The sequence below is a fragment of the Rana temporaria genome, chromosome 5, assembly GCF_905171775.1.
Source record: "Rana temporaria chromosome 5, aRanTem1.1, whole genome shotgun sequence".
Taxonomy (NCBI): Eukaryota; Metazoa; Chordata; class Amphibia; order Anura; family Ranidae; genus Rana; species Rana temporaria.
In genome coordinates, this window is record NC_053493.1 from 53,899,143 (window position 1) to 53,925,940 (window position 26,798).

General features: G+C 44.4%; 1 protein-coding gene across 4 annotated transcripts in view; it reads right to left on the bottom strand.

Annotated features, from left to right (window-relative positions):
* Positions 1–26,798, bottom strand: part of MPP7 (membrane palmitoylated protein 7) — a 537,461-nt gene that overhangs the window by 366,222 nt on the left and 144,441 nt on the right. For all 4 annotated transcript variants that reach the window (XM_040352591.1, XM_040352588.1, XM_040352590.1 and 1 more), the window contains one exon: positions 16,396–16,475. The gene's annotated coding sequence lies outside the window, so the exon portion shown is untranslated. The remainder of the gene's footprint in view (positions 1–16,395; positions 16,476–26,798) is intronic.

Genomic DNA, 26,798 nt, shown 5'->3' on the forward strand with positions numbered 1-26,798 from the left:
GTACAAATCTATAAATAATTGCGTGCATCAAAGCCTGGAACGCGCTTTAATGTTCCAGATGATGTATTGCTGCGCTCAGGCACTCTGCGGCACGCGGTCTGCAGACAGGAACGTTTCCTAAGAATTATCTATATACTGCATCAGGGGAATAGCATTTGTCAAGGTTAGACGTCTTTTGTTTTCTTCAGAAATTAGCAGAGGAACGTGGAATTGCAGTTAACCCCTTCACCGCTCAAATGTACAAATTGGGCTTCATTTGTAGTATATGGTACCCCAAAAATTAAGAATTCATATAAATATTATTCATATAGTTGGAAATTTAGTCTGTCATTTTATTTATTTTTTCATTTTGTCAATGTGTGTGGAGACTCAGGCTCCATTCACACCTAGGCGTTTCACGCCCGACGCCCGCCGCTATTGCAGCCTGCAATACGCTGGAGGGGTGATTTAACATTGTCGGCTATGGAGATGGTTCACATCTCCACGCCGAACGCCGAAACGCCTGAAGCTCAAAACAAGTCCCTGACCCTTTTTTTCAGGCGTCTTCGGCGTTCGGCCATATTACACAATGTGTAATCACCCCTCCACCGAAAATCGCGGAAAAAAACGCCGCGTTTTGTCGCGGTAAAAACACCGCAATTTGTCGCGGCAAATCGCGGTAAAAAACGCCGCAAACCGCCTACGCCTAGGTGTGAATGCAGCCTCACTGTTGTTGCAGCCCTTGTGGGCCAGTCCTTCTTTCTGATTGTTACAAATAAAAAATATATATATATATTTATCTATAAACTATTCACCGTATATACTTGAGTATAAGCCGACCCGAATATAAGCCGAGGCACCTAATTTTACCACAAGAAACTGGGAAAACGTATTGACTCGAGTATAAGCCTAGGGTGTCCATGTGCATGCCTCACTGCGTCCATGACTAGACTGACGTTTAACATGGGAGTCTATGGAAGGGGTGCCCGGCTTTGAAAAATCGGTGCTCCCCAGCCGTAGGTCCCCCTAGACAAGAAACTTTGCATACTTGTAGAGGAGAAATGGGGCTACATGTGTGCCAACATCCGGATCCAGGGAACCTACGGCCGGCCGGCCGGTACCGATTCCCCAAAGTCTGGGAGATCGGCCGCAAAAAGGTTACTCGAGTATAAGCCGAGGGGGGCTTTTCAGCACAAATAAATGTGCTGAAAAACTCGGCTTATACTCAAGTATATAAGGTATGTCTATTTTTAGATAAATCAAAGTTCCTACGTGTCCTTCAAGTTGCCTAATTTAGGCGAAACATGTAGGACTGCAAGTTTGTGACTTTTAAAGGAGTTGTAAAGAAAAAAAAATTTTTACAAAAATTAATGTCTGCAAGGTAGACAGACAGAATAGTGTAATGATTCTGTTAAAAAACAAGTAAATACCTATTAAATTCCTTCATCTATATCACCTCTGGCATTCTAGTTTCTGTTCTCTCATTCACTTCCTGGTTTGCATCGCTCGTTCATGTAAGAACTACATTTCCCAGTATGAATTGCGGCACACCCAGTAATTCACACCTCCTTGAAGTCTCTAACACAAAGATTGTGTCCAGCCGCACAGATGTAGTTCCCAGGAGGGGGTGAGCACGTTACTGACCACCGCAGTAAACCCTCCCATCACGGTGGTCAGTAAAATCAGACAAGCAGGAAGTGAACAGAACAGAGAAGAAATAGAGCAACTTCTGAGAAAAAACAAACAATGAGGAAGTGAAAAGAGGAATGTCTGCAGGTAAAGGGTGCTTATTATGAAAAAAAAATGTTTTCCTTTACAACCCCTTTAAGGAAAGAGTTCCCCTGTGTTGTATCCCTTTTTCTTTTTCCATTTTAATGTCATGTATTGCATGAATAAATTTATACTTTTTTATGAATTTTCTTATTTTCTCCCGTTTGATACTATAAAATACAAATAGGCACCCCAAAAATCCCATGCATCTCCCCGGACACGGGGTTTCTAAATATACTGAACTCTCATGATATCAAACCCGTGTAAACGCTGCTTAAAACCTGGAAGCTGATTGGTTTCTATGCAGAGCTGCACCAGACTTTGCACTCTCCAGTTTTAGTAAATCTCCCCCTATATGTTGCAGTAATGCACATTAAAATTAGGGTTTTATTATGCGTCACTGCAATGCATTGATGTGAATCCAGTCTAAAAGATATCTAACATTTTAACATTTACTAAGAAGCCTTTAAAATGCATACAAAACATATTTTTAATTAACTCTAGCAGATGGTTCCTCATGGGAAATATTAAAGAACAGGTTGATTATTCTATGATTCAGCACAACACAAGTGCTTTTGATAGCTTTACTCTTTTGACCTTTAAAATCAATCCATCAATTAGCTAAATTAATTGAATTAGGCTTGCGCAGAGCTTTCAGGTGACTGCCTGTCATTTGGAATAAGAGGAGAAAATCCTCTGGTATTACCAACAAGCGCAGATTAGCACACTGACCAAACATTCTATATTTCTCAGAGACTGGAACACGGACGTGAAATTTGTTAAATATAACTCCGATGACAATCCGACAGCATGTGTGAGCAAATATCAGAACACAAGACATTTGTGTCCATTCCCCTCCAGACATAACAGTTATGTAGTGACAAGGTCTACATGTAGAAGACAGAGGAATATGTCAGGCGAGGGTGGTTGGTAACGTGTTTATGTGTATGTCCGACAAAAGATATGGTCACCTGGACTTCTTTAGAACATAGAAAACACTCAAGACATACAAAAGCTAGAAGCCCAGTTCCATACTAAAACATACTTCTGCTAAGATGGGAAGAACCAGCAGGCACTAAAAGATGCCAGCACATATTTGTGTCCCTTAGGGCTCATTACACTTGCTTCGGCTTCAACAAGGGTTCGGACACGCTTTGTTAAAGCTCTCTGAACGCTATTCATAGCTCCTGTCACTAAATAAAATGGTTAGCTTAGGCCCTGTACACACGAGAGGATCTATCCGCTGGAATTGATCTGCGGATCAGTTCCAGCGGATGGATCCGCTGGTGTGTACATCCCAGCGGATCTTTTTCCGCGGATTTTTTTCGGGCCGACCGATTTCCAGCAGATAAAAATTTCTTAGCATGCTAAGAAATCTATCCGCTGGAATCGGCTTCAGCGGATCGATCCGGTGGTCTGTACAGACTCACCGGATCGATCCGTCCGATTCCCTCCCTCACATGCGTCGTAATGATTCGACGCATGCGTGGGTATCCTTATATGACAGCGTCGCGCACGTCGCCGCGTCATCATCGCGGCGACGGCGCAACACGTCATCGCGATGGGATTTCGGCGCGGATTTCGATCCGATGGGGAGTACACTCCATCGGATCAAAATCCGCGGAAATCCTCAAGAGGATTTATCTGCGGATACGGTCCGGCGGACCGTATCCGCGGATCAATCCTCTCGTGTGTACCCGGCATCACAGTCCTGTTTACACCCGCTTTTGTTTTGCTTCATTTAAAAAATGAGTTTTTTTTTTTAAATTGGGATATTTATTATAGCAACAAGTAAAAAATATTGTATTTTTTTCAAAAAATTGTCGCTCTTTTTTGTTTATAGCGCAAAAAATAAAAAACCGCAGAGGTGATCAAATACCACCAAAAGAAAGCTCTATTTGTGGGGGAAAAAAGGACGTCAATTTTGTTTGGGAGCCACGTCTCACGACCGCGCAATTGTTAGTTAAAGCGACGCAGTGCCGGAAGCTGAAATTTCACCTGGGCAGGAGGGGGGTATATGTGCCCAGTAAGCAAGTGGTTAAAGTGCCTACCACTTCAACATGCTTTTTTAGGTGTTTTTGATGCTTTGATGGTGCTTTTTCGACACTTGGCAGATGCCCTGTGTGTGTGTTGATATCCCATACCTGCAATTTCTCCAAAACAAAACAAATCTAAAGCTGAATTAAAGCCTCTCAAAAGCTGCAGGTGCTTTAAGCAAGCTTTGCCATAGACTCCTATGGAGGCTTTAAAGATGCTTTGAAGCACCACTAAAGTGACAATTTTTGAAGCAAAGCCAAAGCAAAGCAAACGCAAGGTGTACACAGGACTGTAAGCTAACCATTTTATTTAGTGACGGGAGATTTGACTGGCATTCAGGTTTAACAAAGCGTGTCTAAAAACCATGCTTTGAAGCAAGTGTAAACTAGCCCTTAGGGCTTTGTAAGCCCTTGAACCCAAAGCGCTGTGTAAGCAAATGTCAATCTTCTACTATAAAGCTGAAATTATGCCATGCCCAATCCCTGGGAACCACTGGCAGGGACACTGGGGACCACTGGCGGCTGGTGCTCACAATTTTTCTTTTTTTGGGGGGGGGGGGGGGCGCAAACATAATGAAAAAAAAAACATCAATTGCAGCTACTGTGCCCATCGAACGCAGCCACTGTGCCAAACAGCCACTGTGCCCAAACACAGCCACTGTGCCAATCAGCCACTGTGCCAAACACAGCCACTGTGCCAAACACAGCCACTGTTCCCATCAAACACAGCCACTGTTCCCATCAAACACAGCCACTGTGCCCATCAAACACAGCCACTGTGCCCATCAAAAAACACAGCCACTGTGTCCATCAAATGCAGCTAATGTACCCATCAATAGCCCCTGCTCAATAAACAGTCCACATTCAGTGAAAATTAATGCACTGCAAAGTTTGCAGTACATGAACTTTCACTGAATGTGGACTGTTTAATGAGCTTGTTGCACAAATCACTTTATTATACTTTATTAGTGATATCTATGGCTATGCATATTTATAGTTAATTTAATCCATATTGAGCACTGTATTTGATGCCTGGCACACATGCACAATCGCACATGATGAATTAAAAGTTTTAAGTCATTCGGTGCGATTGTGCCAGGCATCAAATACAGTGCTCAATATGGATTAAATAAACAATAAATATGCATAGCCATAGATATCACTAATAAAGTGTAATAAAGTGATTTGTGCAACAGCTGTTCACAAATCACTTTATTACAGTTTATTTAGGATATGGCTATGCATATTTATTTAATCCACTAAGCATTATATTTTGTCGCCTGCTTCTGGTTGGCACACATGAATATGATGACGAGGATCAAGAAGTAGTTCCTGGCTGCTATCCTTGGTTCCCCATTGGGCCACCATACATTCCTTCTCCCGCCCTCTCTTCTCCTTTTCACCTCACGTCACATTCCCCACTCCGGGGCGAAGATGATGGAGCGCAGAGGAGGGTAGGCTCTGCCACTGTTGCCCTACCCTACGCGATCAGGTCTGGCCAGTCATCGGCCGTCATGGGGGCGACTGTCACTCCCCTCCCAAGGCCAAGTAGCAATATTAGTAATTGCTGTCCGGCACCACACTCCAGCAGGCCGGCTGGCGCTGGGAGCTACATTAGTGCGGGAGCTCGGCAGGAGGACATTTGTGGGGGGGGGGGTTTCATGAGGGGGGGTGCCTTTTTGCTGCCCATGGCTGCCATACCCCCAGAAATGCCACTGTATATAAGTACCTTAAATAATAATAATAATAATAATAATATATGGCCAGCTTTACCAATGGCACTCAGGTGCTTAATCACCACCCACAAACCAGCCCAGTAAACTCATTATCCTAACACAGATTGACAGAGCAGTTAGTAAATCTCTACTACCAAGATGGACCCTGTGCCAGGCCATAGGCCATGCTTCTTGATTCCCTTTTAAAGTTTCAAACAAATAAAAAAACATAATTAGCGAGCAGCAGAAAATATGAGCGAAGTTTCTGTGCTCTGATGATGCCAGGCTTTGTAACTGCTGATGTTGGCACGGGCAGCTGTTGCACAAGAAAACTTACCGTGGGAATGGATATACTTCCAAAACAAATCAGCAGCCTTTACATCATCTTCAATGCAACCTTTATGCGGACACTCCCTAGCATGATACTATGCATTCTGGGTTCCTTCTGTTTGCTACTGAGGTGCCTAAAAACACTGTGGGAATCTGGGTTCATAACAGAACTCCACAGATGCTATGGAATGGGTCAAAACACTGGTGCTTACCTTTAAATTGTCTCTCTCATCTCATGCCCAAGAACGGAATTACCTAAATGAATCTAGGTGGTATTGCTGCCCTACTATTCTACATAAATTAGATGTTTCGGACACATGCTGGAGATCCTTACAGGGCCCGGGCACCATGACACACATTTGGGGCACGTGTCTATGAGTTACCCCCTTTTGGGATAAAATTCTCCATCTCTGTGACAAACTTAAGGGGGACAAATTTCCAAAGGAACCCGCATAACTGTACTGTCTATGTTGCCGGGATCCTATAAGCAAATCAAGAAGAGCTTAATTTGCCATTTTCTGATGGCTGCCGGTCTGTTATCGCTAGATCTTGGCGCCAGCCGGTGGTCCCCTCTTTAGCTGATTGGGCTTGTGAAGTGAACAGGATCGAACATATAGAACGTATGGTAGCATGGAATGCTGGTAAGAATGAATCCCAGACTATTATGTGGACTGTTTGGCTACACTTCCGGTTCTCCTCTGATTTTAATATTTTTGTAACAGATACAGCGAATGCAGCTTCCTCTGGGCCCTCTCATGCGTAGATAAAGAAAATGTCTTACCCTTTCTTTTCCACAACTTCTTTCTTACATATATAAGGTTATGGTGAGCTTACCCCTAGCGCCACCATACTTTCAGGCCATATCTGTTGGGCCTTGGTTTTTTTTCTTTTTACAACATTGTTTCTAGTGGGTTACTGGTCAATTACAATAGTGTTACTATGCTTATTTCACCATGCCTTTGTGACCGATATTTTACAGTACTCGCACAATACATGTTCTTTTATTTTTATTACGACCTCAATGTATGCTTGTACATTCATTGGAACTGCAGTATTAGATCCGGTTCACACAGGGTCAACACGACTTCCAGCACGACTTTGGGAGGCAACTTGAACACGACTTAATTATGAATCACAACGCGACCCACAACACGACTTGAAGTCGCCTCCAGGAGGGGGAACACGATGCCAAATAAAAAAAATTAAAAAAACGGGACAGATTCCCCCTCTAGGAGCATACCAGGTCCTTAGGTCTGGTATGGATTTCAAGGGGAACCGCCTACGCCAAAAAAATGGCGTGGGGGTTCCACCAAATCCATACCAGACCCTTATCCGAGTACGCACCCCGGCCGGTCAGGACAGTGGGTGGGGACGGGTGAGCCCTGTGGCCCCCCCCACCCCAAAGAACCTTGTCCCCATGTTGATGGGGACAAGGGCCTCTTCCCGACAACCCTGGCCGTTGGTTGTCGGGGTCTGCGGGCGGGGGGCCTATCGGAATCTGGGAGCCCCCTTTAATAAGGGGGCCCCCAGATCCCGGCCCCCCCCACCTTATGTATAACCAAATAGTAAATTATTGGATAGATCCTTTAATGCTTGTTTCTCCTTGGATGTTATGTTGTTCCTATGTACAGTAAAACCTTGGTTTGAGAGCGTATTGCAAGACAAGCAAAATGTTTTAATACATTTTGCCTTGATATACAAGCGATGTCTTGATATAACAGTAGCGTCATGTCACAACCGAGTATAAAAAAAGAAGAGAGGAGCCTCTAAGGCCTCATTCACACTTGGCGGACTCCATTGCTACGGAGTCCGCCTGCTCCCGTCGGCTCAGCGGGAGATCAGTCCACAGATCTCCGCTGAGCCGACGGATGACAAGCTCCTGTCTGCTCACTGAGCGGGGAGGGGCTTGTCGGGCACCGCTGTCTCCTATGGAGTGATCTGATGAAAACGGACAGCATGTCCGTTTTCATCAGATCTTACCCGATCCAATCCACATGGACAGATGGGGACGTGGCCCCCATACGTCTGTTGTCAGCGGATCGGATGTCAGCGGACATGTCTCCGCTGACATCCGACGCTCCATAGGAATGCATGGAGCGGCCGTTCAGGTCCATGACAGACAGACCCGAACGGCCCGTAGTGTGAATGAGGCCTAAGTGTAGCAATATGGTTACATTTAATGAAGGGACAACATTTAGCAACTTATTGCTACACTTAGAGGTGCCTCTCTTCTCTTTTATACCCTGTAAAAAAAAGTGCTTAGATATACAAGTGCTTTGGATTACAAGCATGTTTCTGGAACAAATTATGCTTGCAAACCAAGGTTTTATTGTACTTGTTTAATTGACATTCTATCAAGATCTTTGGATTTAAGTTTCGGAAATGCCACCACATTGGAATTGGGGACCGCAGACTCCAGCTCTGTGACTGGCCGGAGCCGTGTGACATCACTCCCATGTGTGCGTGAACCACCAGTCACAGCGGAAGAAATGTCACGAAGGTCCATTTCTTCACAGCGCACTGCAAGGTAAACGTCTCCTAAACGGCGCACGTTTAGGAGATATTTTCAATACCTATAGGCAAGCCTTATTATAAACTTACCTTTATGTAAAAATAGGTCAGGAGGGTTTACAACCACTTTAAATAGAATGTTCTTTATTTAAACCAGAGTTTAGTGTCACTTTAAGCTTTATATAATTACATTCTTAATTGGTTAACTTTAAGTGACTATTGACCTCAATAAAATGACATATTCTTCTTCATGTAGTTGCCATACCCGCAAATATTTTACACTTGAGAGCTACAAGCAAAGACCACAATGCAAAAGCCAGTTTTACTAAGATATCACAAAATCAAACTATTTTACAGCTGAGACATGCTCTGAAATAACCTCAGTCACCCTCCTGACACATATGCTACTACTAATGTGCTGTATAGTGCATTCAGGAGGAATAAAACAATCATTTGAGGCCCAGGGCTACATTCATATTACAGGGACACTGCAATTTGTACCCAGAAAAGTGTCATTTCTATTGTGTACGCCAAAGCACATAGGCTGGAAGTGAACGGGCAAATGATTTGCTTTAAGGCCAAATAAATGAGCTACATTAATTCTTCAGGCTGTCAGGCGGGAGAGTGCAGGGATTACAGGAGACGCCAGCAAATATTCTGCTTTTCGGTTATGCGTAATACCAGCCTGTAGAAAAAAAAAATACAAGTTTTCTTCTAAAGGCTGGAAAATACATAAAGTCATGTTCAAAATACAATTTTATAAGGTAAGGCATTAAGTTATTTCTTCTGCCAGTTGGTGCTGGTCCCATGTCACTGCCCACAGAACCAAGCTTACCCAATGGACCAGCTGCCCTCTGAATATTAAAGAACATATTACTTTTAAAGCCTAACTTCAGGCAGGAAAAATCTTTTTTTTTTTTTTTTTTTCGTTTTTTGAATATTATATATATATATATATATATTATTTTATAAGGAAAGCGCACATTTTCTTCAGACTTTACAAATACCGCACATAAAAAAAATCTAGTTGTTCCGACGTGGTTATGAGCATGCGCAGAGGGATGCGTCCTCGTCTCAGCTTTCAGCGCTGACGCATTTTGAATGACAATTGCGCGGTCATACAGCACTGTACCCAAAATATATTTTTATAATTTTTTCCCACAAATAGAGCTTTCTTTTGGTGGTAATTGATCACCTCTGCGATTTTTTTTTTTTTATCGCTATAAACATAAAAAAACTGAAAATTTAAAAAAAAAAAACACAATATTTTTTACTTTTTGTTATAATAATATCCCAATTTTTTTTAAAAAAAATAAAAAATTTCCCTTGGTTTAGCCCGATACGTATTCTTCTACATATTTTTGTTAAAAAAAATCGCAATAAGCGTATATTGATTGGTTTGCGCAAAAGTTATAGCGCCTACAAAATAGGGGATAGATTTTTTTTTTTTTTTTTTTTTTTTTTACTAGTAATGGCGGCGATTTGCGATTTTTTTGTCAGGCCTGCGATATTGCGGCGGATGTATCGGACACTTTTGACACAATTTTGGGACCATTCACATTTATACAGCGATCAGTGCTATAAAAATGCACTAATTACTGTATAAATGTGACTGGCAGTGAAGGGGTTAACGCTAGGGGGTGAGGAAGGGGTTAAATGTATTCCCTGGGTGTGTTCTTACTGTGTAGGGGGAGGGGACTGACTGGGGGAGGTGACTGATGCTGTGTCCCTATGTAAAGGGACACAGATCGGTCTCCTCTCTCCCTGATAGCACGTGGAGCTCTGTGTTTACACACAGAGCTCCACGTCCCTGCTGTCACCGACGATCGCGGGTGTCTGGCAGACATCACGGCCGCCAGGCACACGCATCGGCTGCCGAGCGATGCGCCGGGCACGTTGTTTCCCAGCTGCGCGCCCCCAGCGGCGCGCACGGGGAATGACAACAACAGGACGTCCACCCGTCACTTGAGGGCCGCGCTGTGGACGTCTTTCGTCCATAGCGCGGATCCCAAGTGGTTAATGACCAATTTAAAAAATGTCATTTTCACGTCATGAAAAGCGGTCGTGTGTACGCGGCATGAGTCTAGCAGTGCCTGCATGTTTTACTGGGAAATGGGGACAAATGGGAATATATAAAGGAAACTAAAAAAAAACATGAATAATGATTAATATAGTAGAGAACTAGATTTCTCAGAATATGTCACACAGCAACAGAACGGAAGATCATAGAAGTGATTATACCCCCCATTCATTCCCTCGAGTAGTAAAAGATATACGATGAGGACAGTACTATCACTGACAAACCGTGACCTCAGGAACACTGGCAGGAGACCAGAGTTGTCCAATGGATGACAACTCCGGACATCTGGAAGGACTATTATTAACCAGTTATTCTGGGTCGCTATGCTGTAGAGCTTTACAACCGTGCTTAAGAAATACATGGCAAGACTTGAAACTGGATTCAAATCCTACATTCACAAGCACCAGGAGACCGCTGCCAACGCTCAGGAGTTCATGGAAATAGCGACCAATAGACAAGACTTTGCTGGTGCCAGCTACTCTTAGGTATATTAGGGAATGGGAAGAATTCCCAAGATTCCATGAGGGATAATGCATGCACGCATACAGACGCTCAACATTTCTACATGGTAACAGAGCCAGGCTGGAAAATGTACAAATATCTGTGCTAGTATTTCAGAAACTTTATGCATAGGTCATAAATTATCATTAGTGCAGACCTAGCAAATACGCAAATGTACTGTATATTTCGGTGAAGAGATGAGCTTGGGCGTGTTATTTGGATATACTGTATAAATTTCTTTTGTGGCCCCAACGAATCCCAGAGCGCTGCTCAGGACCAAGGATGAGCTTGGGCGTGTTATTTGGATATACCGTATTTATCGGCGTATAACACGCACAGGCTTACCATTGACATGAATGCAGCCTCACCATTGACATGAATGCAGCCTCACCATTGACATGAATGCAGCCTCACCATTGCCATGAATGCAGCCTCACCATTGCCATGAATGCAGCCTCACCATTGCCATGAATGAAGCCTCACCATTGCCATGAATGAAGCCTCACCATTGCCATGAATGCAGCCTCACCATTGCCATGAATGCAGCCTCACCATTGCCATGAATGCAGCCTCACCATTGCCATGAATGCAGCCTCACCATTGCCATGAATGCAGCCTAACCATTGCAATCAGTGCAGCCTTACCATTGCAACAAATGTAGCCTCACATGTGCCATAAATGCAGCCTCACATGTGCCATAAATGCAGCCTCACATGTGCCCTAAATGCAGCCTTACCATTGCCATCAGTGCAGCCTGATCGATGCCCATCTGCAGCCTTGGAGGGCAGAGGGAGGGAGGCCGGACGAGTGCCGACAGATTGCAAACAGGAGAATCTCTTGTTTACTCTGTGGCCTCTTTAATACAAAGTCCCGCCTCCTATGATAGACAGAACAGTCGTCCAATGGCATCCCAGGAGACGGGACTTCCAATAGAGACGCTGCTAAGTAAACAGGAGATTCTCTTCATAGAATCTGACAGCGCTCATCCTGCCCCCTTCCTGTCCCCTTCAAGGCAGCACCGATAAATACGGTATATATCTTTTGTGGCCCTGGGGGCCACAAACAATATATATATCCAAATCCCCAGGGGGGCCATATTAAATCAACAGGGGGGCCGCATTTGGCCCGCGGGTCGGACTTTGGACATGCCTGCGCTAGACCATCGTGCGGCCGCTTGACTTCCGGGTACGTGAGGCGCGGGATGGAGTTTCTGCGTTCCACCAAGGGGAAGTCATGCAAGACTTCCGACGGAATCACGTCATCAGGGGGCACCAGGAAACATTTTTCCGGTTTCCGGGCGCGGCGGTGACTTACAGGCAAATCGGAGCAGGTGGAGAGGTTTAGGGAGACTGAAACAGACACCGCGAACCATGGAGGGTGCAGCGGCACAGTCAGACTCCGGTTCAACAGGCTCCGGTGCCTCTCAGGTAAGCAGGGTGAGAGCAGACCTTTGCTTATGCTGGGAGGTTGGGCTTATTAGGCCCCAAAAGACCCTCCCTGGGTGAGGAACCTTCGGTGATGGGTCAGGCACTTCTCTAGGTTAGCCATGCACAGTGGTGGGGGCGCTGGGCTGTGGAGTAATTGAGACTGTTTTTCTGTTTGGCTTACAGGTTAGAGCTCATGACAGGATTCAAATGCAGCCACCTAGAAATAAGTGTGCCGTATGTGGGACAAAATTAGGTTCCAGTTGGGATAAACCTTTATGTCCAGAATGTGTCAGCAGCTTGGTAAAGGATGACTCAGTGACGACTTGTCACCAGACACTAGCATTCGTGAAAGATGAGATTACATCCACATCTCAGTCGTTTAAGGGGCTAATGTATAGGATGCAGGGTCCATCTTCATCCCTACCTAGGGCATCTAGTATGCCTTCCTTATCCCAGATTCAGGAAGAGGGAGAGGTTAGGGAGAGAACTCCCAGATCAGTTGCATCCTCTCAGGCAGGATCAGCATCTGATTCAGAGGAAGAAGAAAATTCCTCCAGGGTTTCCAGATACAAGTTATCGCTGGATGATGTGGGGGATTTACTTAAAGCTATTTATGACACACTAGAGATCCGTGAGGCAAGGGCGGATCCAGAGTCTAATCTTGGGAGGGGCACTGCCGTAAAATGAGGTGTTGCTTACAGAACTCAATTAGGTGTCCGGTGTGTCCGCTACAATGTTGCAGTACCGCTAAAAAATCAATGATCGCCGCCATTACTAGTAAAAAAATAATTAAATATAAATGCCATAAATCTATCCCATAGTTTGTAGACGATTGTCAGGGACTGCAGACATGGTACAAGAGATGGTCAGAGACTGCAGACGTGGTACAAGAGATGGTCAGAGACTGCAGACGTGGTACAAGAGATGGTCAGAGACTGCAGACCTGGTACAAGGGATGGTCAGAGACTGCAGACATGGTACAAGAGATGGTCAGAGACTGTAGACATGGTACAAGAGATGGTCAGAGACTGCAGACATGGTAAAAGAGATGGTCAGAGACTGCAGACATGGTACAAGAGATGGTCAGAGACTGCAGACGTGGTACAAGGGATGGTCAGAGACTGCAGACGTGGTACAAGGGATGGTCATGGTACAAGGGATGGTCAGAGACTGGAGACATGGTACAAGAGATGGTCAGAGACTGAAGACATGGTACAAGAGATCAATGCAGCCTCATCAGTGCAGCCTCACTGTACATATGAATGTAGCCTTTTGTATATAAATGCAGTCCCACTTTTGTATATAAATTCAGTCCCACTTTTGTATATGAATGCAGCCCCACTTTTGTATATAAATGCAGCCCCACTTTTGTATATAAATGCAGTCCCACTTTTGTATATAAATGCAGTCCCACTTTTGTATATAAATGCAGCCCCACTTTTGTATATAAATGCAGCCCCACTTTTGTATATAAATGCAGCCCCACTTTTGTATATAAATGCAGTCCCACTTTTGTATATAAATGCAGCCCCACTTTTGTATATAAATGCAGCCCCACTTTTGTCTATGAATGCAGTCCCACTTTTGTCTATGAATGCAGCCCCACTTTTGTCTATGAATTCAGCCCCACTTTTGTCTATGAATGCAGTCCCACTTTTGTATATTAATGCAGCCCCACTTTGTATATTAATGCAGCCCCACTTTGTATATTAATGCAGCCCCACTTTTGTATATTAATGCAGCCCCACTTTTGTATATGAATGCAGCCCCACTTTTGTATATGAATGCAGCCCCACTTTTGTATATGAATGCAGCCCCACTTTTGTATATGAATGCAGCCCCACTTTTGTATATGAATGCAGCCCCACTTTGTATATGAATGCAGCCCCACATTGTATATAAATGCAGCCCCACTTTTGTATATAAATGCAGTCCCACTTTTGTATATGAATGAAGCCCCACTGTGCATAGCACACACCATGGCATTGCCTCGATCACACACAGCAGGTATCTCCTTTCCCGATGTGGGTCATGGAACAAACAGGAGCTGTAGGTCTGTGTTCGGCAGGGCAGTGTGCTCTAGCAAGGTCCCCTCCTAGACAGGCTTGTGTGATAGACAAAACACTGATTCAATCAGTGTTCCATCTACTATCACACAAGCAGGTCTAGCACAGGCAGCACAGCGGAACACAGACCCAGCTCTCACACACAGCGAGAGATGCCCGGTGTCATACACGCAGGAGAGAGGGGGAGCGCTGCAGTCGGCTACAGCTCAAAGCAGCCTCAGGACAGGCAGCCTACCGGGCTGGGCCAGTCCGGCTCTGGTGATGAGAGAGTGAGAGACTCGGCAGTGGCAGCTGCAGGCACCGCAAAGCGGTTTTAAAAAAAAAATAATTAAAAAAAAAAACAAGGTTCCTAAGTTGGATGCCCCTCTAGCCAAAGTCTCAAAAAAGACAGATCTGGCTTTCGATGATCTGGGTTCCCTTAAGGATCCGATGGATAAGAGAGGGGACTTGCTGCTAAAGAGGGCCTGGAATGCCTCTTCCATAGGTCTGAAACCAGCTCTCGCAGCCACTTGTGTGGCGGGTACTCCTAGACAGGAGCTTTTGAAATCATTCCCGCTATTGTTTAAAGCAGTAGGATTCCTGGCAGATGCTTCAGAAGAATCTGTGAAATTAGCAGCCAGGTCAGCGGCTCTGGTAAACGCAGCCAGAAGATCAGTGTGGCTGAAGACGTGGACAGTACCTTTACTGCCTGTTTAGAATATGTAAATACATGAGTATGCATAGTCACAGGTTCACTTTAACGCAAAATCAACCTCTCTCCACCATACCAAACACCCAATATAGAATATATTTATATATATATATATATATATATATATATATGTGTGTGTGTGTGTGTGTGTGTGTGTGTAGCGCCTGTGTACTTTCGTACGGGTGCTATGCTTAAATTTAGTGGGAGAATGAGAGAGTTATGTTGCTCTCATTCTTTGATTCTGTTAAATTTTGGCTGTCGCCAAATCTGGATTTGTCCTGTGGGTCAGTCTGTGCCCCAGAGATACGGTATCATCTCTGGGCGGCAGGTGGCACCAGAGGGGTCCAGGCGGAGCCGCTTCTTCCCAGCAGCCAATTGGAGGAGTTTTCCCTCGCGGGGCATGCTGGGGAGGGGTATTTCTGTGGCGGAGGCCGTTGTTCGGGGTTCTTCGCAGGTTCCTGGTTCCGGGTGCGGCACCCACCTTTAGGGTGTGCGCACATCACGGGCCCCACCACTATGGCCTACCAGGCCGGGGCCACGTGCTACGCGGAGTTCCTGACTCTGGGCTCTCATAGCCCAGAGCAACTGATGCTGCAAAGGGGCCCCAGTGACTTACTGGGTCCCCACTTCTATTGAGAAGATCCCAAGCTGGGTGCTGTTCGGTGGGGGATCGATCTGAGGAGAACCCGGAGGCAGGTGATCCAACAGGGCTTGAATGAACCACCGGGGATCTGGGCACCGGACACTGACAGGTCACATTCAAGCTGTCAGTCGGTGACCCCAAAGACGTACTGGGAGGATTTGCTCTACCGTTCACAATTTCAGCACTAGGCCTGTGGCAGAGGTCTCACCTATCATCCTAATTTGAATAGAGCCAAGCCTGTGGCAGAGACTTGTTCCTCCCAGAAGCTTTAAGTGGCGCTCTGGCTGCCAGGCCTGTGAGAGAGGCCTGTCCAGGGGCACTTCAACCTCTCTGGCTGGAGTGGCGACGCATACAAATACTATTGCTAAAGGGCAGGACTGCCTTTATTATCCATAGCCTGATACTGTGAAGTTGCTCTACCTTCACCAACCTATCCTGTCTACCTCAAGTTACATGTTGGTCGTGTTTGACTGGGAAAATAAAGCATTTGAAAACGTCAACCAACGGTCCTGGACATTCTGTTATTGCTCTCAGCACTACCATCACCCCTAGACACAGTGAAGAGATAACATAAATACATCAATCCCAAATCTAATCAGCGGCTCCTCCGGGGGTAGCACTATATGTGTGTAAAAAGACTCCTTACCTGAGTCTCTTCACAGTAAAGCTGAGGTGTGCTGGGTATGGAATGACTACAAGGAATCATCAGATATTCTTGTTCTGAACCTAGAAAGGAAATTAAACAAATAATGGAATTTTAAGTCGGAATATAATTAAATACTTTGTGACATTAGTAATAATTTTTTTTTAAAAGGCTATATTAACTCAAAAATACAATTGTGGTTTTAAACCAATAATAATATCTGAGAATATTTCCAACTCCATCCCTGCCCAGGCTACCATTAGGTGGTCCCATTCTCATTGCTGAATAGTATGAAATGTATCTTTTATTACAAAGAACAAAACAGTAGTGAAACTTCTAATGCTTAGCCAAGTTGGGTAGATCTGGTCATAGGAGCCCCTGAAAGAGAAACTAGAGGTCAAATTGTTTGCCACCTATAACTGAAAGGCCAGCTTTGCGCAAACGTAAAACTGTACTTAAAGCGGTTCTCCACCCTAAAGTGGAGTCCCGCTGATCGGAACCCTGCCCCCCCCGCGGTGTCACATTTGACACCTTTCAGGGGGGAGGGGGTGCAGATACCGGTCTAAAGACAGGTATTTGCACCCACTTCCAGCCCGGTTATTTACGGGCAAAAGACGGGCATTCCGTCACATCCCGTCGCCCCCCCCCCCGTTGTGTGCTGGGAACACTCGGCTCACAGCACACAGCGGGAGCCAATCGGCGAGCGCGGCGCGACTTGCGCATGCGCCGTAGGGAACCGGGCAGTGAAGCCGCAGCGCTTCACTTCCTGGTTCCCTCAGTGTGGATGGCGGGGGGAGCAGCAGAGATCTCTGCTGCGATCGGCACTGGACTCCAGGACAGGTAAGTGTCCTAATATTAAAAGTCAGCAGCTGCAGTATTTGTAGCTGCTGGCTTTTAATATTTTTTTCCCATGGCACATCCGCTTTAAGGCAAACAGCTAAACACACAGATGACATACAGTATGGGGCACTATTCCATCCTACAAAAGCCAATGATGGAGCACTATTCTTCCTACTGACGCCAATAATGGGGTACTATTCCTTCCACTGACACCATTGATAGACTAGTATTGCTCTTACTACTAATGACACCAACATCCAGACCTCCAAAATTCTGAAGGACAGTAAACTGGCCCTTTGTTTAAAAAGTTTGGAGAACCCCGATTTAGACTAAGGGCCAGATTCTCAAAAGAGTTACGACGGTGTAACTCAGGAAACACCGTCGTATCTCTGTTTTTGGCCCCGGGTATCTATGTGAGTGATTCCTAGAATCATTTTCGCATAGATACGGCCAAGATCCGACAGGTGTAAGTCACTTACACCGTCGGATCTTAGATGTAATGCGACGCCGGCCGCTCGGTGGCGTTTACGTACAGTTCTCATTTGACTATGCAAATGAGCCTGATACGCCGATTCCCGAACGAATTTGCGTTGCGTAGTCGCCGCGTACGTCGTTTCCATAAGCGTAAGGTTACCCCTGCTATATGAGGGGTAACCTTACGCCAGTCCGCCGTATGCCATGTTAAGTATGGCGTCAGGTCCACGTCGGCTTTTCCCGTCGGTTACATCGTTTTCCTAAGTCGTTCACAAATACGACTTTACGTCAATGACGCTCACGTCGGCGTCATTGACATTTTCCGTCGTGAGCTGGAGCATGCACACTGGGCTATTTTTCCGCCCAGGGCATGCGCAGTTCGATCGGCGGGGAGCACACTTAATTTGAATACAAGCCGGCCCCTTTGAATTACGCGGCCATACGCCGGGCCATTTACACTACGCCGCCGCAACTTACGGAGCAAGTGTTTGGGGAATACGGCACTTGCTCCTGTAAGTTGTGGCGGCGTACTGTAAATAGCTTACGCGACGCCGCCGCAGGATGTACGAGAATCTGGCCCTAAGTCTCTATAAATTGCATAATGTAGTAGAGAAAAGAGAGAAAGGGGAAGAAAGAAAAAGGAAACAAAAAAAAAAAGTAAGAGAAAGGAGATGTACAGGAGAGGGAAAAGTAAATTTCCTAGAAAGAAAGGAGGTGGGTAGGATTTAGGGACAAAGGGATCCATGGGGTCCATGAGACATGGCAAGGCGTTTAGCTCCAATCTTAACTGTGTGGATGGATCATTCCGAAAGGATGGATCGGTCAAGGTTCATATCACTGTTATAGATCGTATCTTCAGAATCTACTTGTGGTAAGTTTCTGGTGTGCCATGATGCCCATCATTTCTGTTTCACCTTTGTGAAGTGGTTGCAAAGCTCAGACATGAATTATAAACAAAGCATATCCCTCTATAATGTCTACATGTCGCAATTAAGAGCCTTAAGTGTAATTTCTGTCTGATGCTTTGTTCCTCTGCTATCAACACGAGTCACTTTTGTCAAGTTTACTATAGTCTCACTACCATTTGCTGATTACAGTTTGAGCTTTTTGCTCACTACCTATGTATATGCAGTTGTGTTTGGCCAAATATCCATACGATTAGTGCTGTGGTCCCATTGGCTTTGTCCATACATTTTTGGGGTTAAAGATTTTACATAAATAAATAAATACAAATTGATCATTGTAAGCACAATAGTAAATGGTTTGTCGCATCCCTGTAACGAATACCATCTGCAGTAGAGCTCATTCTGTTGAAAAAAAAATATATTTATTCACTAGATCGCTAGGTGCAACAGAAGAAAGAAAGCCTAAAAAATAAAACAAATGCAACCATCACTTTCAAGAATTGGCAAGCTGCAATATAATAAATGTTTGCTTTTGGGTTTAATAATGTTTTAATAATTATCAGCAAGGATTCCCTTGGACTATAACGAGATTTCAAGGGTTCCTCTGTGTTAAAAACCTTGAGAAAGGCTGGCTTAGCCTATCGCAACAAACACTTTCATTACTGTGTTTCCAAGGTAACAGCCAAGCAGTACGGTAGCAGGCAGGGCGAGAGAAGGCATACATACATTTCAAACATACATTCATTAAAACTGGGTATTATTGCAAGACGCAAATATAGAATTTACTGTACTTCCTCTACAAAACTGCTTCACAGCAACTGTTTATCTACAGAACACCACAAAGCATTATTTATATCTAAACTGTACCCTTTACAAACTGCCACTGGAATTTCCGAGGGACAACCACCAGCACTATACTTAGTAGTACTAAGCCACATCCAACTGGACTTGTTCTGTAATGGTGAAGATGGTTTACTGCCCATACAAATGGCTGTTCCCAGCACTCATTTGTAATGCAAGTTACAACATTAGCGTTAAAAAACCTTTGGAATTACACAAACAGCCCAGTTGAATGTGACCAACTACTACTAGCTATGCCATGACCAGTCAGGGGCCCTGGATTCAGAAAGGAGTTACGACGGCGTATCTCCAGATACGCCGTCGTAACTATGAGTGTGAGGCGTCGCATCTCTGCGCCTGATTCATAGAATCAGATACGCCTCACTGTTGCCTAGATACAAGCGGCGTAAGTCTCCTATGCCGTCGTATCTTGGGGTGTATATTTACGCTGGCCGCTAGGGGCGCTTCCGTCGATTTACGCATAGAATATGCAAATGAGCTAGATACGCCGATTCAGAAACGTCAGGACAGCGTAGAATTTTGCGTCGTTTGCGTAAGTCGTACGCGAATAGGGCTGTGCGTAAGTTACGTTCACGTCTAAAGCATTGACTATTTTCGGCGTAATTTGGGGCATGCGCACTGGGATAATTTCACGTTCATTCGTAAGGAGCGTCAATTACGTGGGGTCACGATTAATTACCATACAACACGCCCCCTACCAGCCTATTTTGAATTAGGCGGGCTTACGCCGGCCCATATACGCTACGCCGCCGTAACTTTGGGCGCAAGTTCTTTCTGAATACAGGACTTGCCTCTCAAAGTTACGGCGGCGTAGTGTATATGAGATACGCTACGCCCGCCTAAAGATAGGCGATTCTTTCTGAATCCGGGCCCATGTGTTTACCCCCTTCCTTGTATACACATCATTGCTGAAAAGTCTAAAGCCTCGTACACACAATCGGATTTCCATCTGACAAATCCGTGGATTTTTGTCCGAAGGGCATTGGCCGTGAACTTGTTCTGCATACAGACGGCAGAACCTTTTCAGTAGGGTTGTCCCGATACCACTTTTTTAGGACCGAGTACAAGTACCGATACTTTTTTTCAGGTACTCGCCGATACCGAATACCGATACTTTTTTTTAAATGTGTCCCCAAATGCAGCTATGTCCCCCCACATATGCAGCCATGTCCCCCCCATATGCAGCCATGTCCTTCCCATATGCAGCCATGTCCCCCCCATATGCAGCCATGTCCCCACACATATGCAGCCATGTCCCCACACATATGCAGCCATGTCCCCACACATATGCAGCCATGTCCTCACACATATGCAGCCATGTCCTCACACATATGCAGCCATGTCCTCACACATATGCAGCCATGTCCCCCCATATATGCAGCCATGTCCCCCCATATATGCAGCCATGTCCCCTCATATATGCAGCCATGTCCCCCCATATATGCAGCCATGTCCCCCCATATATGCAGCCATGTCCCCCATATATGCAGCCATGTCCCCCCCATATATGCAGCCATGTCCCCCCCATATATGCAGCCATATCCCCCATATATGCAGCCATGTCCCCCATATAAGCAGCCATCTCCCCCCCATATAAGCAGCCATCTCCCCCATACCTAGATGCTGCCACGCCGCCGCTTAGTTAATACGGGCGGGGAACATTACAGCTTTATTCAGCAAAAAAAAATCAAGAACACAAAACAACCAAAAACAGTGCAGTCAAAAAGGAGAGGTGGACAAAAGGAAAAAGGTGGCTGACATGTTTCACATCTTTCGATGCTTAGTCGTAGTTTGCATATAGCTAGTATGTGCTCTTCAGCACTAATAGTAGATGAAATTAGAAAAGACACACTGGGGATTCCATATTAAATGTTCCTCCTTTACTCCCAAAGGATGCCTGGGGAACTCATAAGCTGATGATTATGAAATTGTGGTTGGTTTCACCAGGGAAGCATACTTGCCTATTCAGGACTGGGGCAGATCTTAAAAGATGCAACATTTTTATCAGCTTTATAATATATGTCTCAAGTTATATCCTTCCACTTTAGTTGGACAGCTTGGTCTGCATTTACAGGTAGAGAAAACTGTGCATTAAAAAAAAATATATATATATATATACATATATATATATATATATATATATATATATATATATATATATATATATACACTGGAAACTATTCTGTCACATATTAATTGCCTACTGAACCACCTTCCAAGTATTTTGTCATACTGGACCTTTGTAACATTCAGTGTTGCACTGGCAGGTAGGCTTTAAAACTATATTAAGCAGCTAAATATGAAAAATGGTGACTTATACCTTCATTCTGTTCAGCATCAGGAAACTCAAATTATCTTTAAAAGGGCAACCACACCAGCAAAAAATACCATGGCATACATAAATCAAATTGTTTGTCGGTGTTTGAGCAAACATAATTTTCTCATGTTGTTCAGTGGGATTGAAAATTTAATTACTTCTAGGTAATTGCAAGATTAAACTAGAACTCCAGGTTTCCAGGCACTTTAAATAATTTGTTTAGACCAGTGGTAGGCAACCTTAAATAGGTGGAGACCTACCTGAACAACAAGGGAGAAGTAGATCACCGGGCACAGTGCCACCTCCTAACACCAAATTTAAACCTCTAACTGCAATACTACCTTGTCGCAATCGCATGCATTGTATGGCAATCATGGGTTTAAATTAGGTGGTAAGGAGGAAACACATAGCAGCAAACCCATAGAAATGCTGCAGGTACACAGCCCTGAACCCACGGTGTGGGTAAATGGCAGAACATCAGTGTGAAAGCAGCCTAAAGGCTCATACACACGGTCAGACATCCAACAAAATTTCCCTTGGATTTTTGTCCTAATTGATTTGTCTGGCCACACCCATAGCATACACACAGTCAGACTTTTCTGCAAACCTTTCTAAAACTTTCCTAACATCACGTGTTTTTTTTTTTGCTCTTTTCTGCTCTTTACCGCCACCCTTTGGTTAACTTCTGCTATTGTTGGTTGATTTTAACATTGGTTCTGAGCATGCGTATTTGCACTTTGTCCAAAAGTTGGTTGGCTTGCTGTACACACGGTCTGACAAGGCACCATCGGACTTTTGTTGCCGAAAAGTTGGTCTGTTTGCAGACCCAACTTTTTGTCGGATGAAACCCGAAAAAGTTGGTCCGATGGAGCGTACAAATGATCAGACAAATTAGAAAAGTTGCAGATTTTGAAGTTGGTTGGCAAAAAGTGTGACCGTGTGTATGGGGCTTAATACTATTATGCCCAGTGTATTGCTTCACACTGACGTGAAGATCTCTTCCTCCTGTTGCTGGCACCACCCTGAAGATCTCTAGCCAGGATAAGAGGTGAAGTACAGTGGGTATCACTCTGCATGGGACAGGTGCCAGCAATACAGAGGAGGCATTGACTTGTGCAGTATTTGCTCACTACTACAGGCTCAACTTTACAAGTAGTCCCTCTGCATTGCACTCTAATGCTCTGGGATGATGGGTCAGCAAGCCCAGAACGCGATCTACTGGTAGATCACAATCTACAGCAGGGGTTGACAAATTTGCTTGGAATCTAGGAGCCAGCTAAAAAAGTTAGGAGCCAGAAAACGTGCCCCGTCCCGACGAGCTTGCGCGCAGAAGCGAACACACACGTGAGCAGCGCCCGCATATGTAAACGGTGTTCAAACCACACATGTGAGGTATCACCGCGATTAGTAGAGCGAGGGCAATAATTCTAGGATTTTTTTAAACGCCGCCTATGGAGATTTTAAAGGGTAAAAGTTTGTCGGCATTCCAGGAGCGGACGCAATTTTTAAGCGTGACATGTTGGGTATGAATTTACTCGGCGTAACATTATCTTTCATAATATTAAAAAAAATGGGGATAACTTTACTGTTGTCTTATTTTTTAATTAAAAAACGTGTCATTTTTTCCCAAAAAAGTGCGCTTGTAAGACCGCTGCGCAAATACGGCATGACAGAAAGTATTGCAACGATCGCCATTTTATTCTCTAGGGTGTTAGGATAAAAAATATATATAATGTTTGGGGGTTCTAATTTTTTTTTTTTGCCCCCCTTCCAAGCCAAGTCGCCAGGACCCTATTTCTAGTCGCCATGGCGACCTGGCGCCCGGGATTTGTCGAGCCCTGATCTACAGGTTGCTGACTCCTGGTTTAGACCAACTTGGACAAAACAAATGATTTGCATGCTAGACTGGCCCGGCTGCTGCATAGTCTGTAATATATGGTATTGTCTTGTGCTATGTACAGTAAACCTCACATTGTTCCAGCAAAAGTACAAGGCACTGCTGCCGGGCATAAGGAAAGCCAGTCTTAACACATTTCCGCCACTCAGGAGAAGCCTTGTATTTTTTTCAGTAAATACAAGGCCCCCTCTGATTGGCCAAGGCGAGGATCGGGACGTCATCTGCCTGCCTCTCCATCTTAGCCTTGCATTCACTAAAAAAATATAAGACTCCTCCCGAATGGCAGAGATGTGCCAAGACCGACTCACTTTATATCTGGCAGCAGAGGGGAAAGGCCTTGTACTGTTGTCTCGAACACAGCACTGATTACTATTCATTGCACACGCCACTACATTATTTACAGAGTAAGCAGCAGCCAGTCCATTCTGGCATACCTATAATTTGCTTGGTCCAAGCTGGACCAAACAAGTTATTTAAACTGACAGAAATACTGAAGTTCTGGTTTAGGTTGTTACGATTTATGAAATACGCATTAGAGCAGTCTTTCACAACCTTTTTTTTTTACTACAAATGAACTTGTAAAATTATATTCAGGTAAAACTCCTGCAAAGAAAGAAGATTGTCCCTTACATTGGTGGGCATTGGAAAAATGACCCCCTTTACAGAGGTGGCCAGAATGCCCCCCTTACAGGCAACTAAAAAGATCTTTCCACTGGCCTCTTCTAAACGGCATTGGACCCGGAACCATGCAGGCACCATTAGTTGGGAGGGTAAACCAGCCACAGTTCAAAGAACCCTAAGCAAGTTCTGGAGGAACCCTTGGGTTCTACGGAATACTAGCTGAGGTCGAGAATGTCTGTCTCAGAACTACCGTGTTTCCCCGAAAATAAGACCGGGTCTTATATTAATTTTGGCTACAAAAATCACACTAGGGCTTATTTTCAGGGGATGTCTTATTTATTTACGGTATGTACAATAATCTACATTTATTCAAATACAGTCATGTCATCATGACGATCTTAGAGTGGTTGTAACCCCAAAAAGAAAAAAAAATATCCTGATCCTTTAAAGCATGATAGCCAGCACAGTGACCCGCCGTAGCTCTTCTTCTCCACTCTGAGCACTGCAGAGGAAGGGACCGCTGACGTTGGAGAGGAGAAGATCTCCAGCCGGTCACGTGAGCGCCCAGCGGCACTGTAAGTAAGGTATTTTCCAAAACAAAGTTACAAAAAGGAGACACACTGCACATTATATAATCTTTTTACAAAACGGATTACATGTTTTTACGACGACTTTAACTAGGGTTTATTTTCAGGGTAGGGCTTATATTGCAGCCATCCCCAAAAATAACACTAGGTCTTATTTTCGGGGTAGGGCTTATTTTCGGGGAAACAGGGTAATGAAACTCTAGTAACTACATATACATACATACATACATACATACAATGCCTTGAAAAAGTATTCATACCCCCTTTTCCAAATTTTTGTCATGTTACATACAGCCAAAACCGTAATTGTATTTTATTGGGATTTTATGTGGTAGACCAACACAAAGTGGCACATAATTGTGAAGTAGAAAAAAAACGAGAAACGGTTTTCAAATTTTCTTTTACAAATAAATATCTGAAAAGTGTGGAGTGCATTTCTATTCAGCCCCCCTGAATCAATAATTACACACATCTGGACTCTATTTACTAATTAGTTGACTTCTGAAGGCAATTGGTAACACTAGATTTTAGTTAGGGGTATCACAGAGTAAAGGGGGCTGAATACAAATGCATGCCCCACTTTTCAGATATTTATTTGTAAAAAAATATATAAAACCATTGATCATTTTCCTTCCACTTCACAATTACGTGCCACTTTGTGTTGGTCCACCACATAAAAACCCAATAAAATACAATTACTTTTTTGGTTGCAATTTAGAAGTTATGCAGCAATAGCATAATAGAAGTTGATCCTCAAGTCATAGACTCCACTCCAAAAATAATGCCCGGGACAAGTTAGGTTGTTACAAGTTAAAACAAGTAAATATAATATATGTTCCTTCATATCTTATTTACTAATGCTAGCAGTATAAGGATTACAAATAGTAAATGTTGATTGAGCATGTTCAGTTCTACTTTAAAGTGATAGTAAAGGTTAATTTTGTTTCTATTTTTTAAATAACTAACATGTCATACTTACCTCCACTTTGCAGTTCTTTTCCACAGAGTGGCCCCAATCATCCTTTTCTGGGGTCCCACGTCAGCAGTCTCTGCTCCTCCCCGCAAGAGCTAACCCCCTCTAAGAAGCTCTATCCCGGGGGGGTTACCTTGCGGGCGCGCTCCTGTGTTATACGCTCGGCGTGCATAGCCGCTGTGTGCATAACTCGGCCCCGTCCCCCAAGTGGCCACGTCACTGGATTTGATTGACAGCAGCAGGAGCCAATGGATACGCTGCTATCAATCTATCCAATGAGGAGCCGTTCAGAGATCTAGAGAATAATGCAGGATCGCGCCCACGGAGATTCGGGGCTCAGGTAAATAAAACAGGGGCTCGGGGGGCCGGAGAGTGCAAGGTGTTTTTTTCACCTTAATGCATAGGATGCATTAAGGTGAAAAAACACAAAGCTTAACAACCCCTTTAATCTTCTGAATGAACATCATGAAGGTCATTGTGCTCACTGATCCCAGCAACACCTTCTCTCGGAGCCCACTGTATCCTTATTCAAACATGCTGTAGCATGAGAGCCATCAGTAGCACAGAGTCATGTGACAAGATGTTAGAGTTGGTGTAAAAACCTTTGAGGTCTTGTTCACCCCAGGTATGGTGCAGGAACATGCATGTTTTTCCACATCGCATGAAAATGAACTGCCTTCTGAAAATGTGTGTGGGTGCCATTAATTCTTAATGGTGCCCCCATGCATCTGACAAATGCGGTGTGTTTGCGGTGGCCAATCCGAATGGCATCATGCAGTTTGGTGCAGCACGAGTATAAAAATTGTGCCTGCACTACTTTTTGCACCTTCTCACGTTTGGTCATCAACGGAAATTAATGGGGTGCCCTAAATGTGCTCAGATGCCCATTATGGTGTAAACAAGCCCTTAATTTCATATAACTCCACTTCAG